The 18,481-nt window shown below is 39.6% G+C and overlaps 1 long non-coding RNA gene across 1 annotated transcript; it reads left to right on the top strand.

Moving 5' to 3' along the window:
• The first annotated feature begins 1,619 nt into the window (after positions 1-1,619).
• Positions 1,620-3,542, top strand: LOC309330190. The gene is made up of 2 exons (XR_014151359.1): positions 1,620-1,747; positions 2,624-3,542. It is a non-coding gene; the product is annotated as an uncharacterized lncRNA (long non-coding RNA).
• The last annotated feature ends 14,939 nt before the right edge of the window (positions 3,543-18,481 follow it).

Below are 18,481 nucleotides of genomic sequence, written 5' to 3'. Positions count from 1 at the left end.
TCTGGACCTGGAAGGTTATGATAATAGCTTTGGTTGGCATGCATATTTATGGTATGACAAGGTAAAGGTACATAGAAATTTTAAAAATCATATTATTAGGAAAGCATTGTATAATGTATGGAATCGATACAAAGATTTGTTTGAAAGTAAAACCCCCAGGTGGCTGTCACCAATGGAAGCTAAGGCGGTAAAAAGATTGAACATGGATACAGACTGGCCAAAATATTGTGAAATTGTAGAATATGATGGTGAAAAGCTGAAACTACAGAGTTTTGAGAAATTGAAACCTAAAGTCCGAGACTGGTTACATTATTACCAGATTAATGAAACTTTTAAGCAGGACAGAAAACTAGGATTTCAGAAGGAGAGGTCAAAGTTAGAAACAGAATTGCTAGAACCCAATACTAAGAATTTGTCTAGAATGTATAATCTGCTGCTAAAATGGAACACACAAGATGAAATGGTTAAATCAGTCATGATTAAGTGGGCACAAGATATTGGTCATGATATTATGTTTGCTGACTGGGAGCAGTTATGGACCACAGGTATTAAATTTACGGCATGTAGTGCCCTGAAAGAGAACATAATGAAAATGATCTATAGGTGGTACATGACCCCAGTCAAGCTTGCAAAGATATATCATTTGCCCAATAACAATTGCTGGAAGTGTAATGAATGTGAAGGAACTTTTTATCACCTTTGGTGGACCTGCCCAAAGATTAAGGCCTACTGGGAAATGATCTATAATGAAATTAAGAAAATCCTTAAGTGGACATTTGTAAAGAAACCGGAGGCTTTTCTCTTGGGCATGGTCGGCCAATTGGTACCAAAGAAAGATAGGACCTTTTTTATGTACGCAACAACAGCAGCAAGAATCCTCTTGGCGAAGTATTGGAAGACTAAAGAACTACCTACTCTGGAAGAATGGCAGACCAAGGTGACTGAATTTATGGGACTGGCAGAGATGACCGGCAGAATCCGTGACCAGAAGAAAGAGACAGTGGAGGAGGACTGGAAAAAATTTAAAATCTATCTTAAAAATTGTTGTAAAATTTCGGAATGTTAAGATGTCAGGGGATTGGACACTAAGAATTACAGCTATAAATCGAAATTTATAAAGCAGAAACTCTTTTTAAAGAGAATTAAATATAAAAATGGGATGAAGAATTGCTAAAAATTTTGAAATTTGGATGCAGTGAAGGGGAGGTTTGGGGAAGTCGCATTATGTTTGTTTTGTTTTTTCTTTATGTTGTAAAATCAATAAAAATTATTATAAAAAAAAAAAAAAAAAAAATGAAATACTGCCCCTCAATGAGGCCAAACGTAGACCTTAAACGCAAATTGTTTAGGGCCATGCATCCCCCTGCGTCCCCCCTGAAAAAAAAGGCACTGGGTGCGACCCATATTTGCATCCTTTCAAATAACATAAGGGTTGAGACAATGTGGCATTAGTAATTAAGGATATGTGTTTCCAACAAAGGCATCCAACCAGACACTATAATAATCTATAATGAAATATAAACTCTTGAATGTGATTACACTCTTCCCCTGTGGGGTTAATCATTGAAAGAAAAATGTTTGTGAGATTTCTAGGCATTTGTGCCAAGTGCCCATTAGGAAAGAGCAATGCTGACTCAAGGCGTGGAAGCCACAAGCAAACGGTATAAATGCTCCAGACATTTCTGTCTTCCTCACCAGAGTCTTCCAGCTTCTCTTGACTTCAGTTGCTCAGCCTTTCCTGCTGTTGGTAAGTTGTCTTTAAATCAAAGCTTTAATAGGAAAAGGGCACAGAGGCATTCTGTGACTCCGGAGGAGATTCGCTAGGGATTGTGTTTTGAAAACTCAAGGAACATCTAAAGCTATTTTTTGGCATCTGCCTACTATCCCTTGCTTTTTCCTGTAGGACTTATTTCAGTCATTAACAGTTGTCAATAGGTTTACCATACCCATTGAGTCAATCACCCATCTCCTACTACCTTCCTTCTTCCTACTACCTTCCTGAGAAATGTCCCCCTTGTATATCTTCTTTCTTCTTTGGTAATCACTCTTAGCCGAGTAAGATTGTCTTCCATAAACATGGTTTTAACAATGAATCCATAAGTGACTGTGGAGGACAATTCTGCAAAGACGTCATTCTCCCCACAAAAAGGGAGGGAAAGTTGGGAGGATGAGGGGTTTTTTTGTTTTGTTTATTTGTGTGTCTGTATATCACCTTCCGGAATGGATTCTGTTCGACTTCCAAGGTACGATTTTACAGGAGAGTCTTTTAATCTGACTAAGCCTTTAACAAAGTAACCAAGGACCACCTAAGGTCACTCTTTGAACTTGTATACCCCCCTCCTCAAATTTGTAGTTTTGACTCGCTTCATGCTTCATTCTCCCCACAAAAGGGAGGAAATGTTGGGAGGATGAGGGTTTTTTTTGTTTTTGTGTGTGTCTGTATATCACCTTGATAAAAATCTATCTGCTTGCTATTTTTTACTATTTACTGTTATGTAACTGGGCACCACTTTCAGAAAAGATTGCTCATAGTATTTATTGATGCAAAATTTGTAATTAAAACAGAATCCGAGTAGACATTAGTGTACACCATCTTAAACACTTCCATGTTATTTTTTCCCAGATTCACACCAGTTGTTCTACGATGACCACAGCTGTAATGACACCCATTATGAAATGCAGCATGCCTATTGAAGTATTAACAGAGGCAGCCGACGGAACACTTAGGCCGATGACAATGTGGGTGGAGATGGAGATTGATGTTATGAAACAGGGAACAAACACAACTCTCCCCAGCCCCACCCCTGCCCAGATAACTCAGGCTAGCATGCTTGCTCCTTCATCAGCAATGCAGCTGCCTTCACTGATGCAACCAAATTCTTTTGCTTACAATCTGCCTTCTCATCCAGCGACAGTTCCTATACTGAGACGAAGATGATCTTGTCTCTCTTTCGAATGGGATTGTGATCCCCCACAGGAACGGGGTGTGGGGAATGGTACCTGAAATGCACACCATGGATCAATGTCTAATGGCCATTTGTCATGGATGCTGTAGTTGAGATTCCTGCATTGCAGAGGGTTGGACTTGATGGCCCTTGTGGTCCCATCCAACTCTACAATTCTATGATTTTATGGTGTCAGGAATGCTGAGCCTCCACCATCCAGACAAACCAGAATGGATTGGATCAAAAGGTTGCTCAGCATCTCTGACACTCTCGCCTACACATCCCTGATCAATGCTTCTTTGAGCTTTCCTTCTATCTCTCTTTAGCACATCCTTTCTGTTTCCTTTCTATCACTCATTGATGGCACTCTGAATATGCTTTAGACCTGCTAGAGTTCTGATGCTTCCAGTTCCCTGAAAACCTCTTCCTTCCCCTGTGTACCTTTGCCTTGTATCAATTATAAATTCATCTGTCACTTTGTCATTAAACTCTTTTGTGGCTGAAAGGATTGTCGACCTATTTGAAGACGCTCACCTAAGAAATGCTTTCATGATCTCCTCTTTCCACTACAATAAACGCTATCTATCTGCATCATAATTATATTTTTGGTTCTGTTCATTTTTCACTTATTTTACTCATTCCTATGTTTCACTCCTAGGCATGGGGGGGGGGCATGTCTATCTTAGATACATTATTTCCAATAGGTTTACACTGAGTAGAACTTAGCTGGCTATAGCCCTACATCTAAAAAGAACAGCCCCCATACATATTATAAAAAGTCTCCTCACATGTAATAATATACATCAGAAATGTAGGGAACATAATGTCATAGTTAGTTATTTCAGCAGCAGCAAACACCACTGCAATAAGTATTAGGTAGTTATGATTTTATATATTTGGATGTGAGGGCAATCTAGCTGCAACATCCATTGTCCCATTGATTGCCAGGGTTGATTCGGCTGATCTGGCTAGCTAGGCAAGTGTCCCCTCCCTCCCTCATCGGTCAATGTGCACCCCCCTGTCAGTACACCTTTGAGCCGATGCCAATGACTGGGCTCAACAACAGGATCTGCCCCGGCTGGGCTAGGAGACTGGAGCACTTTCAGAGACCTTCCACTCCTGGAAAGCAGGTCTAAGTGCACAGGACCCACAACTGTGAGTTGTGAGCACCAAACCCAGCAGAGTATAAACAACACGGAAGAAAGCTGTGAAGCATAACTTCTTTTATTTCTAATAGCTACTGCAAGCTAAAACTCAAACGCTACTGGCTTGAATGAGAGTTACATCTCTCACTCAGCCATCTAATCTCTACATAGATAACACTCAGACTCCCCACAGAGTCAGGCAGGAGAGGAAGAAGCAAAGAGCAGTTTCCTCCCCCTCCTTTCTGAAAACATCATATCAGGAGATTCTCGCAATGGGAGAGAGTGAAAATATTCACACACACACACACAACCGAAGCTGCATGCTTGGTGAAAAAAGATGGCCATCCCAGATAGGAGTGCACCGTTCTTCGGTCAAGGGTATCAAGGGGAAAGAAGGGGTGCTGTCTCTGTCTCTCTCCCTCCGCCGCAGACCTAGAACATGGCTAGGGAAAGATTCTATTCACCCCAGAGACAGGGTAAAATGCCAGTTCTCTATGAGTGTGTCAGATGTACATTCCAAACCTGACAGTGTGCTTCACTCCGCCAAGAATGATTGGAAGAAGGCCAGAGAGAGTTGCACATTCTGCCTGGGGACATTGTTCTATGGTGAGCGCTTTTAACTGGGTGCCTAGTGAAGTACATGACACAGAGGAGTGATCATCATTTCACATTTAACCAGCCTCTCTCAGCGCCATCAGACCTTACAGTTCAACATCAGAGGGTCCTTAAACACTTATTTCAAAGATTTGCAACATGACATTTGCTGTCACTCCCTGCTTTGCTCAGCAGCTGAGACACCACACACAGCTGAGGAGAGAGAGCCAGAAGTGTGGTAAATAAGGATGCTGAGACTGTCCTCTGTAAGTAAGAGCAGCATTTTAGAGCATTCTGGCTGGATCATGGCAAGAAGAGCTTTTCTGGGGGGACTGGGGCATCATGCAGACATACAGGCAAAAACCCCAGGATGGTTTAGAAATAAGTAGGGGGACATTTGTGAGGGAAAGGGGAAGAGGAGGAGGAAAAAGAATCAACCCACAAAAGGAATCTGAGTTGTGTCAGCAATGACAATGTGGATGGGACCACTACGGCACGGGGACAATCAGTACAGGAGCTAAAAACCAAGACACAAGGATTAGAGGAAGAAAAAGAAAAAACGGTTCAGGCAGAAGGGTTGGAATTGAGAAAAGGCCAGGAAAAATTAAAGAGGAGGTCGCGGAGGCTAATGTCTCCCAGGAAGAAGCCTGGGATGCGATTGCAGTTTTGGAAATGTGTCAGAAGGAAATGATTCTCTGTCTTAGATGAATTTCAGATGAACCAGAAGAAGATATAAGGTCCAAATTGATTAAGGAGTTGTATAATTAGATGGAGGTACAGGAAGAACTGATGAAAAACTCGATTGATTAAATCTTTTGAATTAAATCAAGCTTTGCAAAGGTGAAAAAAAGTTACCAGAAAACTGTCTGGTAATTTTTAATTTACGCCAAATCAGAGACCAAATAATACAAACGAACTATCAGAATAGATTACAAATAGGAGAGAAAAATAAAATTATTCTAAAAGAAATTCCCGTCCAACTTCTAAAAAAACCAAGCTAATTCCAATTTTTTGACAGATGCTCTGAGAAATAAGCAAATTCCATATAGATCGGAGTTCCTGAAAGGAGTCTCTTTTACATATAAAAACAAGAAACAACGATGCGGGGATATATCTGAAGCGCAGAAATTTCAGATGAAAAATTTAATATAAGAATTAGGAGAAGGGATGCATGTGACAGGAGCAAAAAGGGGGACAGAGAAATTACCTGAGGATAGCACTGATAAACAGGAAGAAGAGGAAGAGTAACAAAGACATAATTAAAGCAGGAATAAAAAATAATTATTATTTTTCCTTAAATTAAACCAGAATGGCAGATTAAAAATACTAACTTGGAATGAAAATGGCTTAAATACAAAAATACAAGGAACATTGCAGAAGAGAATACGTATTGTTTTTTTAAAAATAAAACCCCAGAAACCTTGAGATTTTTATTTTTAAAAATTGGGCATTTTGAAATCTGAAAACAATGGATGTGACCCATATTTGCATTCATTTGTATAATCAAATAATATAAGGGTTGAGAAAAGGTGGCATTAGTAATTAAGGATATGTGCTTCCAACAAAGGCATCCAAACAGGGACTATAATAATCTATAGTGAAATATAATCTCTTGAATGAGATTACACTCTTCCCCCATAGGATTAATTATTGAAAGAAAAACTTTGTGAAATTTCTAGGCATTGGGGCAGAATCCTGACGTTTGCTGTCACTCCCTGCTTTGCTCAGCAGCTGAGACACCACACACAGCTGAGGAGAGGGAGCCAGAAGACCAAAAAATTGTTGAAACAGCACAGGAAAAGCTAAAGCAATATTTCACTGAAAACTGTGGTAAAGGAACAAAGATCAATGTAGTGTGGGATGCAAGTTAGGCAGTTATAAGAGACTACTTTATCGAGCAGAACATAATTAAAAATAAGAATAGAGAGAAAGGAAGAGAGGAAATTCTGAAGCAGATAATGATAAATGAACAAAAATTGTCTCAGAAACCCAACTGTCAAAAAGTAAAAGAAAGAATTAAAATTCTGCAAGCACAATTTGCCACAATAATTAATAGAGAAGTGGAGTGGAACATTAAAAAATTAAGACAAAAAAATTTTGAGTTTTCAAATAAATCCGGCAAGTGGCTTCCATGGCAAATCAAAAAGAGAAAGGAACAGACTACAATAAACAAAATAAAGGTGGGAGACGAAGAGAAAACCGACCCTAGAGAGATCAGGAGAGAGTTTCTCAACTATTACAGAAGTTTATATTCTAAAAAAGAGAGAGTTAGCTTAAGGAAAATAGAGAGATTTTTGAAGGACAAAGGAGTGCAGAAAATCTCAATGGAGGAAAGACAACGATTAAATACTCCAATTGGAAGTGATGAAATAGAAGATGTAATCAAAGAGCTAAAGAGGGGAAAAGCCCCTGGTCCCGATGGATTCACTGCAGGTTATTACAAAGAGATGAAGCCCATTTTGGTGGGACCTTTAAAAGAAACTATAGATAATATTTTAAGGAAAGGAGAACTCCCAGAGACCTGGAAGGAGGCATTTATTACATTTATCCCCAAGCAAGATGCAGATTTAACCCAGGTCAAAAATTACAGACCGATCTCACTGCTGAACACAGATTATAAAATATTTGCAGGGATCCTGGCAAAAAGGTTGAAAAGGTTGTTATCAGAAATTATCCATAGGGACCAAGCGGGATTCCTGCCAGGTCGGCAGGTGAGAGACAACACAAGAATTATAATTGACATGTTAGAGTACCTATCTGCCAGGATTGACAAACAGGTTACAATGATGTTCGTAGATGCCGAGAAGGCATTTGACAATGTCATTTGGGACTTCATGTTGAAAAATATAGAACACATGGAGGTGGGGAATGACTTCTTTAATGGAGTGAAAGCCATATATACAGACCAGAAAGCGAAGTTGATTATTAACAATATAGTAACAGAAGAGATAAAGATACAAAGAGGAACAAGACAGGGTTGTCCACTCTCCCCGCTCTTGTTTATAATGACTCTAGAAGTTTTATTAAACTCTATAAGACAGAACCAAAGAATAAAAGGAGTGCAAGTTGGAAAGAATGAATACAAGACCAAAGCCTTCGCAGATGACGTAGTAATAATGACAGAAGAACCAACAATTGCGACAGGAGAAATATTAAAAGAATTAGACCAGTTTGGAGAGGTAGCAGGGTTCAAAATAAATAAGTGTAAAACAAAAATAATAGGTAAAAACTTGGATCAGAAAACAACAGAAATAATCCAACAGCAAACGCAAATAGAGGTGGTTAAAAAAGTGAAATATCTAGGTATTTGGATAACACCTAAGAATATAGACTTATTTAAAAACAATTATGAACCGGCGTGGAGGGAAATAAGAAAAGATCTGGAAATTTGGAGAAGGCTGAATCTGTCATTCTGGGGAAGGATTAACACGATCAAGATGAATGTGCTTCCAAGGCTGATGTTTTTGTTTCAATCTATCCCTATAATTAAAGGTAGCCAAATCTTCAAAGAATGGCAACGAGTGCTCTCGAGATACATCTGGCAGGGAAAGAAACCTAGGATTCAGTTCAAATTATTAACAGACATAAAGGAAAGAGGGGGTTTCGCCTTGCCGGATATAAAGCTATATTATGAGGCGGTTTGCCTATGTTGGGTCAAAGATTGGGTAAAGTTAGAGAACAGGGAACTACTTGACTTGGAGGGCCATGACAACAACTTCGGCTGGCACGCCTATTTATGGCGGGATAAATGGAAAATATACAAGGGATTTGGGAACCATACTTTTAAAGGGCCATTAATTGAAATATGGGAAAAATATAAAAATCTGCTGGAACCGAAAACACCACATTGGCTTTCGCCTCTGGAAGTCATGTGTGTGAAGACTACCAATATGAGAAGTAACTGGGCAACATATAATCAGTTAATAATCAAAGAAGAGGGGAATTGGAAGATACGACCATATGACCAGGTTAAAGAATATGTTTATGACTGGCTACATCACCTCCAGGTGAACCAAATGTTTAGGAAGGATCTTAAAGAAAGAGGTTATGGAGAGAAGGAATCCAAGTTTCAGATAGAGATTATAAATAAAGAAGAGAAAATTATATCGAAAATGTATAGGATATTGTTGGATTGGAATCTAGGAGATGAGGAAGTGAAGTGCGTGATGATCCGCTGGGCAAAGGATGTAGGACATAATATACTATTTGAAGATTGGGAGAAACTCTGGAAGGAAGGACTTAATTTCACGGCGTGTATAACGATAAAAGAAAACGTAATGAAGATGTTTTATAGGTGGTATTTAACACCTATGAAACTATCGAAAATGTATAAGGTGGATAACAAGTGTTGGAAATGTAAGGTTAGTGTGGGCTCCTTCTACCATATGTGGTGGGAGTGTGGAAGAGTGAAACAGTTCTGGGAAAAGATTTACACTGAATTAAAGAAGATCTTAAAATATACGTTTTCAAAGAAAGCAGAAATCTTTTTATTAGGTATATTAGGTCATGAGATAAAAAAAGAAGACTGTAGATTAGTGTATTATGCAGTTACAGCGGCAAGAGTAATGCTGGCCCAGATGTGGAAAAAGCAGGAAACTCCAACGGTGGAGGAGTGGAGATCAAAGCTGGTAGATTATATGGAATTGGATAGACTCACAGGTAAAGTAAGATATACAAAAGACCAAAAGTTCACCAAGGATTGGGGAAAATATGTAGATTATCTGGAATTCATTAACCAAGGGAAAATAACGCTAAAGGGATTCAGAGACGTACTGTGAAAAAATAAGAGTTATTGTTGAAAGATAATAGGAGACTAAACAATTTATGAGGATAATATAAACTAAGAAATGCATATGAAGAGATACAACGACAATATAGACTAAGAAATGTGTAACTTAAAGTATTACTTCGAATGATTCTCGGAGAAGCTAAAGGAAGCCTAGAAAGCAAAGATCAGGTAATGTGGTGGATGTAAAAACTAAGTCTATGTATATATATATATATATTATTTATTTTACTTTCACTTTTTTTCTTTATACTGTATTGTACTTCTATTCTTTTCTGTTTGTATGTATGTATATATATATTTCTCCTCTTTCATGAAGCAAAGCAATAAAAACAATATGTGAGGAGAGGGAGGCAGAAGTGTGGTAAATAAGGATGCTGAGACTGTCCTCTGTAAGTAAGGGCAGCCTTTTAGAGCATTCTGGCTGGATCCCGGCAAGAATAAGTTTTCTGGGGGGACTGGGGCATCATGCAGGTCTACAGGCAAAAAAAGCAGGATGGTTTAGAGATAAGTAGGGGGACATTTGTGAGGGAAAGTGGAAGAGGAGGAGGAAAAAGAGTCAACCCACAAAAGGAATCTGAGTTGTGTCAGCAATGACAATTTGGAAGGGAAAGAGGAAGAGTTGTTAGACAGGTTGAGGATTGCCATTTTGTGGACAGGCGGAGTCCCTCAAAACCCTGGGCGGCCCCTGTGTGGAATAACGACTCCAGACAATGTGCTACGGGATTAAAATTTGCCACAACTTTATTATGTTTCAGATGTGGGTAGACCTTGGCTCAGGCATTGGGTGTTTATCCCTCCCAGTTCACAGCCAGGGATCTGTGGAACATCAGGGTTATCCAGAGTGTGGGGGGAGATGGGCTGGCTCTGGAGAACATATGTTCAAGCAGTTACGCCTCCGCCACAGGGGAGAGCACTGACGCCCTCTCGGCGTACGGCCAAAGCCTCCCCTCAAACAACCCCTTTAACAGGGAACCCTGGTATCGCCGCCGCAAAGAGAAGGGGGGCGTGAGTCACCGCTATACCCCCACCCCTATTTAGGGAAGATAGACTAAAGGATTCTGCCCAAGGCCTTTATATTAACAGTTACCACAGTTAGAGAATATGGTGGATTTGAGTTTATTACTGCATTTCTGAATGTGTCTCTTTATTCAGCATTTTGGGTCACAGTGCAAAAAAGAATATGAGCGTTGCATCCATCCTGTTTTGAATGTAATCCATTCATTGGCGTGCCTGCAATCTGAAGCCTGCAGAACTGCCATGGAATCTGTTCCAAGAAGCTCCCTTTGATTCCGAAGCAAGTTACATGTATGTTTTACATTCTACCTCAATGTGGGAGGCTCTGTGTTATTTTTAATTAGTTTGTAGCATTATTGTTCTTCTCATGACAGTTTCAGAGCCAAAATAATTGCTGAATCATGGCAACATTGCAGAGGAACGCCTGCTAAGCTATCTGCCAGCTAAGTGCTATCCAATTCCATGTCTGCGCAATGTGCATATGTATTCAGTGTCTCTTCTAGTTGTTGTGGGGGAGAGATGGGGACTACCACTAACTCTTGAGGGAGCTGGAAGATAAAGGAGATGATCAGAGAAGCCTCCTTCTTTTCCGTTTTTCTCTGACTTTCAAGATAAAAAACCCCAACTGCCTATATTAACAAAAACATTGAAAACATAGGGGAATGGACAAGTCTACCATCTTCTTTGTAGCTTTTACTGTGTGTGTGCAATTATGATCTCTTAGAAATAATTTATATGAAAAACATATACCAGGCAAAATATTAGCAGATATAAAGAGACACATATATCAAGCAAACTACAAGGAACATTGTAGATGAGAATACCTATTGTTATCGAAGTTAGAAACGGAATTGTTAGAGCCTAAGACTAAGGTACTTTCAAGAATGTATAACTTGCTGTTAAAATGGAACACACAAGATGAGACTGGTTACATTACGCTCAGATTAAAGAAGTCTTTAAAAATGACAAAAAGTTAGGGTTCCAGGTGGAGAAATCGAAGTTAGAAACAGAATTGTTAGAACCAAAGACTAAGGTACTATCTAGAATATATAACTTGCTGTTAAAATGGAATACACAAGACGAAATGGTTAAATCGGCTATGATAAAGTGGGCACAGGACATCGGGCATAACATTATGTTTGAGGACTGGGAAAGGTTATGGACCACTGGGCTGAACTTCACCGCATGTAATGCTCTGAAGGAAAATGTAATGAAAATTATATACAGATGGTACATGACCCCAGTTAAACTTGCCAAAATATACCATTCGTCTGATAATAAATGTTGGAAATGTAAAGAAAATGAAGGAACATTCTTTCACCTCTGGTGGACATGCCCTAAGGTGAAGGCATTCTGGGAAATGATATATAATGAGCTGAAAAAGGTATTTAAGTATACCTTCACTAAGAAACCAGAGGCCTTCCTTCTGGGTATTGTCGGCCAGAAGGTGCTTAAGAAGGACCGAACATTTTTTATGTATGCAACAACGGCAGCAAGGATACTCATCGCTAAAAACTGGAAAACTCAAGATCTACCCACACTGGAAGAGTGGCAGGTGCAGCTGATGGACTATATGCAACTGGCCGAGATGACTGGCAGAATCCGAGACCTGGGAGAAGAGAGGATTGAGGAAGACTGGAAGAAATTTAAGATGTACTTACAAAAACATTGTAATTTGGTTGAATGTTAAGAAGGATGCTAGATTATAAAAAATTGGCCACCACTAAATTAGATTTGAATTTGATGATAAGTGAGATTAAAGAAAATACAAATTTTTTGGAGAATTGCTAGATTATATTTAAATGAGTGGATATAAGATCGTAAACAAGTTGATAATTTGCTTGGAAAAACCTTTTAACGATGTAAATGGGAGCGGGAGACGTCAGGGAGTCCAAAGAAGTGATGAAACCACGTTATGTTATAAGTAAGATTGTTTATTATTTGTGCATTTGTATTCAAAAACTCTAATAAATATTTATACAAAAAAAATTAAAATAAAATGGAACACACAAGATGAAACGGTTAAATCGGCTATGATAAAGTGGGCACAGGACATTGGGTATAACATTATGTTTGAGGACTGGGAAAGGTTGTGGACTACTGGGCTGAATTTCACTGCATGTAATGCTTTGAAAGAAAATCTAATGAAAATGATATATAGATGGTACATGACCCCAGTCAAACTTGCAAAAATATACCACTTGTCTGATAACAAATGTTGGAAATGTAAGGGAAATGAAGGAATGTTCTTTCACCTTTGGTGGGCTTGTCCTAGAGTGAAGGCTTTCTGGGAAATGATATATAATGAGCTGAAAAAGGTATTTAAGTATACCTTCCCTAAGAAACCAGAGGCCTTCCTTTTGGGTATTGTCGGCCAAGGGGTGCTAAAGAAGGACTGAACATTTTTTATGTATGCAACAACAGCAGCAAGGATACTTGTAGCAAGGCATTGGAAAACTCAAGATCTACCCACACTGGAAGAATGGCAGATGCAACTGATAGACTACATGGAACTGGCCGAGATGACTGGCAGAATCCGAGACCTGGGAGAGGAGACGGTAGAAGAAGACTGGAAAAAATTCAAGATTTACTTGCAAAAATATTGTAAATTGTATGAATGTTAAGCAGGATGCTTGATTATAAACAACTTGGCACCATTAAAACAGACGAAGTGAACTATGAAGATAAGTCAAATTCAAGAAAAAACAAATTTTTTAGATAATTATTAGGCTAAGTTTAATTTGTTAAGGAGTGAAATAAATGTATCTAAAATTTGAGATATAACATTGGAAAATTAGACAGTAAGGATGGAGACAAGGTGATAAATTGCTGGTTTAATTTTTTACAACTTGGAACGCAGGAGCGGGGGATGTGAGGAAGTCCAAAGGAGATAAGAAAATATGTTATGATATGTAATATTTTTGTTTGCTTATTCATATTGTAATTAAAAAACCCTTAATAAACATTATTAAAAAAAAACTGAGAAGGTTTTTTTTTAAAAAAAGAGAATACCTATTGTTTTTGGAAATGAAACCCCAGAAACATTGAGATTTTGATGATAAAACTGGGCATTTTAAAATCTGAAAACAATGGATGTCACCAGTGCTTTTTCCCCTAAAACAATGTCAAGGGCTACTCTGATTTTCCTACTCGTATTGAAATACTGCCCCTCAATGAGGCCAAACGTAGACCTTAAATGCAAATTGTTTAAGGGCATGCGTCCCCCCAGAAAAAAGCACTGGGTGTGACCCATATTTGCGTCCTGTTGTATAATCAAATAACATAAGGGTTGAGACATGGTGGCATTAGTAATTAAGGATATGTGTTTCCAACAAAGGCATCCAACCAGGGACTATAATAATCTATAATGAAATATAAACTCTTGAATGAGATTACATTCTTCCCCCGCGGGGTTAATCATTGAAAGAAAAATGTTTGTGAGATTTCTAGGCATTTGTGCCAAGTGTCCATTAGGAAAGAGCAATGCTGACTCAAGGCGTGGAAGCCACAAGGAAACGGTATAAATGCTCCAGACATTTCTGTCTTCCTCACCAGAGTCTTCCAGCTTCCCTTGACTTCGGTTGCTCAGCCTTTCCTGCTGTTGGTAAGTTCTCTTTAAATCAAAGCTTTCATAGGAAAAGGGCACAGAGGCATTCTGTGACTCCGGAGTAGATTCGCTAGGGATTGTGTTTTGAAAACTCAAGGAACAGCTAGAGGTATTTTTGTCATCTGCATACTATCCCTTGCTTTTTCCTGTAGGACTTATTTCAGTCATTAACAGTTGTCAATAGGTTTACCATACCCATTGAGTCAATCACCCATCTCCTACTACCTTCCTTCTTCCTACTAGTTCCTGAGAAATGTCATCCCTTATTTCTTCTTTGGTAATCCCTCATAGCCGAGTAAGATTGTCTTCTCCCTTGTCTCGGATACTGCCAGTCATTCGTCAATTCCAAATAGTCCATCAACCTGGTGATCTTCTGTCCGAGGCTCTTAACTCTTTCCCAAGTCCCTTCTGTAGGTCTTCTTCATATTTATACATGCACTTTACTTTGTCTTCTACTGATCTTGTTCTTATTTTCCTTCCTTTGATACTGAAGAGCAGATCTCGGGGAAGCTCCAACCTAGCAATGCTCTTAGAAATAATTTATATGGAAAACATAAACCAGGCTAAACATTAGCAGATATCAAGAGAGGCATATATCAAGCAAACTACAAGGAACATTGTAGATGAGAATACTTATTGTTTTTGGAAATGAAACCCCAGAAACATTGAGATTTTGATTAAAAAACTGGGCATTTTAAAATCTGAAAACAATGGATGTCACCAGTGCTTCCCCCCCAAAAAAACAATGTCAAGGGCTACTCTGGTTTTCCTACTCATAATGAAATACTGCCCCTCAATGAGGCCAAACGTAGACCTTAAATGCAAATTGTTTAAGGGCATGCGTCCCCCTGCGTCCCCCCAGAAAAAAGCACTGGGTGTGACCCATATTTGCATCCTTTTGTATAATCAAATAACATAAGGGTTGAGACATGGTGGCATTAGTAATTAAGGATATGTGCTTCCAACAAAGGCATCCAACCAGACACTATAATAAACTCTATTGAAATGTAAACTCTTGAATGTGATTACACTCTTCCCCCGTGGGGTTAATCATTGAAAGAAAAATGTTTGTGAGATTTCTAGGCATTTGCGCCAAGTGCCCATTAGGAAAGAGCTATGCTGACTCAAGGCGTGGAAGCCAAAAGCAAACGGTATAAATGCTCCAGACTTTTCTGTATTCCTCACCAGAGTCTTCCAGCTTCACTTGACTTTGGTTGCTCAGCCTTTTCTGCTGTTGGTAAGTTCTCTTTAAATCAAAGCTTTCATAGGAAAATGGCACAGAGGCATTCTGTGACTCCGGAGGAGATTCGCTAGGGATTCTGTTTTGAAAACCTAAGGAACAGCTAAGGCTAAAATAGCTAAGGCTATTTTTTGTCATTTGCATACTATCCCTTGCTTTTTCCTGAAGGACTAATTGCAGTCATTAACAGTCGTCAATATGTAGCCTTATTGGACTTCACCAATTGGGTCTGCGTTGCTCCTGGACAGGAGGAAGGAAGTCAAATGACACCGAGGGTTGGTTCAGAGAAAGAGTTCTTTATTTCTGCTCTCCGGAACAGCAGAAAGGCACTTGCGTGGTCATTTCACATCAAATCCAAAGAAATGAGAAATTCCATGCAGTATACATATCCTCCAGGCACAATCTCCCTCCTTCCCCAGGAATCCAACCATGTCAGCCTATACATGCAGGTTGACATCACATATGTTCCTGCTCCGGTATTCTTAACCATAAAAGGGTATTACTTCCTGTACTTCTGACCATAAAAGGGTATTCCTGTTCCTACTCTTATCTTGGAGCAATAGGTCACCAACTCCAAGAACAAACTCTGGCACTGTTCCTGGACTAGGTCTTTGCGTCAGAGTCTGGTAAGATAAGACCCAGACATGTCATCCCTACTCCACTGGAACAGCCAAGGTCATCCTTGCCGTCACAAACTGATAAGGGGGAGGGCTCTGAGCACTTGTTTATACAGCCGGGGTTTTCTTTATACATTGACTCAGAGCTCAAGTTAATGGATTTTAGCTAAGGAAAAATAGGGATTTTGGTGCCCGTTTCAAACTGCCTGCACAGTTAGTTTTTGGGTTTGGGAAACCCAATCCTTCAAATAGGTTTACCATACAGTCATCAATAGGTTTACCATACCATCACCCATTTCCCACTACCTTCCTGAGAAATGTCCCCCCTTACATATCTTCTTTCTTCTTTGGTAATCACTCATAGCCAAGTAAGATTCTCTTCCATAAAAATGGTTTTAACAATGAGTCTGTAAGTGATTGTGGAGGCCAATTCTGGATCCACATGTCCTTATACAGTGGTGACATTGGTTTCTGGGCAGGATTTGATCACGGTGTGGATTTGCCAAGGGGGCCTTCCTCTTAACACTTTTCTCCCTTGCGTCCTGAGTTCGAGTGTCTTCAGAGCCCATGACACCTTTGGTAAAGGCTGTTCTGCAAATGGAGCGCATTATGCATTATGAGCCCAAAGTGCATTATGAGGAATGAGGATTCATTCTATTCACATAGTAACGGTCATACAGTCGAAACAGCATAGTTCTCAAACGTTTTGGTTCCCGAACGCCAAAAACCCAGAAATGACTGTCCCAGTTTGCAAACTATTTTTGGAAGCCGAACATCCAATGGGGCTTCTGTAGCTTCCGATCGGCTGCAGGTGCTTCCTGCATCCCATCAGAAGCCGCGCTTTGGTTTCTGAATGTTTCTGAAGTCAAACGGACTTCCGGAATGGATTCTGTTCAACTTCTGAGGTACGACTGTACAGGACAGGTTTTTTTAAAATCTGATTAAGCCTTTAACAACGTAACTAAGGAACACCTAAGGTCACTCTTTGAACTTGTATACCCCGCTCCTCAAATTTTTAGTTTTGACTCGCCTCATGCTGTTGCCATGCAGGAGTGTGAGGAACGAAGACCTCATTCACCTCACAAAATGGGAGGAAAAGTTGGGAGGATGAGGGGGGTTTTTGTGTCTGTATATCACCTTGCTAAAAATCTATCTGCTTGCTATTTTTTACTATTTACTGTGATGTAATTGGATCCCACTTTCAGAAAAGATTGCTCATAGTATTTATTGATGCAAAATTTGTAATTAAAACAGAATCCGAGTAGACATTAGTGTACACCATCTTAAACACTTCCATGTTATTTTTTTCCAGATTCACACCAGTTATTCTACGATGACTACAGCTGTAATGACACCCATTATGAAATGCAGCATGCCTATTGAAGTATTAACAGAGGCAGCCGACGGAACACTTAGGCCGATGACAATGTGGGTGGAGATGGAGATTGATGTTATGAAACAGGGAACAAACACAACTCTCCCCAGCCCCAGCCCTGCCCAGATAACTCAGGCTAGCATGCTTGCTCCTTCATCAGCGATGCAGCTGCCTTCACTGATGCAACCAAATTCTTTTGCTTACAATCTCCCTTCCCATCCAGCAACAGTTCCTATACTGAGACGAAGATGATTTTGTTTCTATTTCGAATGGGATTGTGATCCCCCACAGGAACGGGGGGTGGGGAATGGTACCTGAAATGCACACCATGGATCAACGTCTAATGGCCATTTGTCATGGATGCTGTAGTTGAGGCCCTTGTGATCCCATCCAACTCCACAATTCAATGATTTTATGGTGTCAGGAACGCTGAGCCTCCACCATCCAGACAAACCAGAATGGATTGGATCAAAAGGTTGCTCAGCATCTCTGACACTCTCGCCTATACATCCCTGATCAATGCTTCTTTGAGCTTTCCTTTTATCTCTCTTTAGCACATCCTTTCTGTTTCCTTTCTGTTACTCTATGATAGTACTCTGAATATGCTTCAGGCCTGCAAGAGTTCTGATTTTTCCAGTTCCCTGAGAATCTCTTCCTCCCCCTGTGTACCTTTGCCTTGTGTCAATTATAAAATCATCTGTCCCTTTGTCATTTAACCCTTTGGCGGCTGAAAGGATTGTCAACCTATTTGAAGCCGCTCACCTAAGAAATGCTTTCATGATCTCCTCTTTCTACTACAATAAACGCTATCTATCTGCATCATAATTATATTTTTGGTTTTGTTCATTTTTCACTTATTTTACTCATTCCTAGGTTTCACTCCTAGACATGGGGGGCATGTCTATCTTAGATACATTATTTCCAGTATGTCTACACTGAGTAGAACTTAGCTGCCTACAGCCCTACATCTAAAAAGAACAGCCCCCATATATATTATAAAAAAGGTTCCACACATGTAATAATATAAATCAGAAATGTAGGGAACATAATGTGACAGTTAGTTATTTCAGCAGCAGCAAACACCACTGCAATAAGTATTATGTAGTTATGATTTTATATATTTGGAGGTGAGGGCAATCTCGCTGCAACATCCAT

Source organism: Podarcis erhardii (assembly GCF_964252035.2).
Source record: "Podarcis erhardii genome assembly, chromosome: 15".
In the NCBI taxonomy this organism is placed as follows: domain Eukaryota; kingdom Metazoa; phylum Chordata; class Lepidosauria; order Squamata; family Lacertidae; genus Podarcis; species Podarcis erhardii.
The sequence above is the reverse complement of the archived record's forward strand: the minus strand, read 5'-3'. Positions and strand labels throughout refer to the sequence as shown.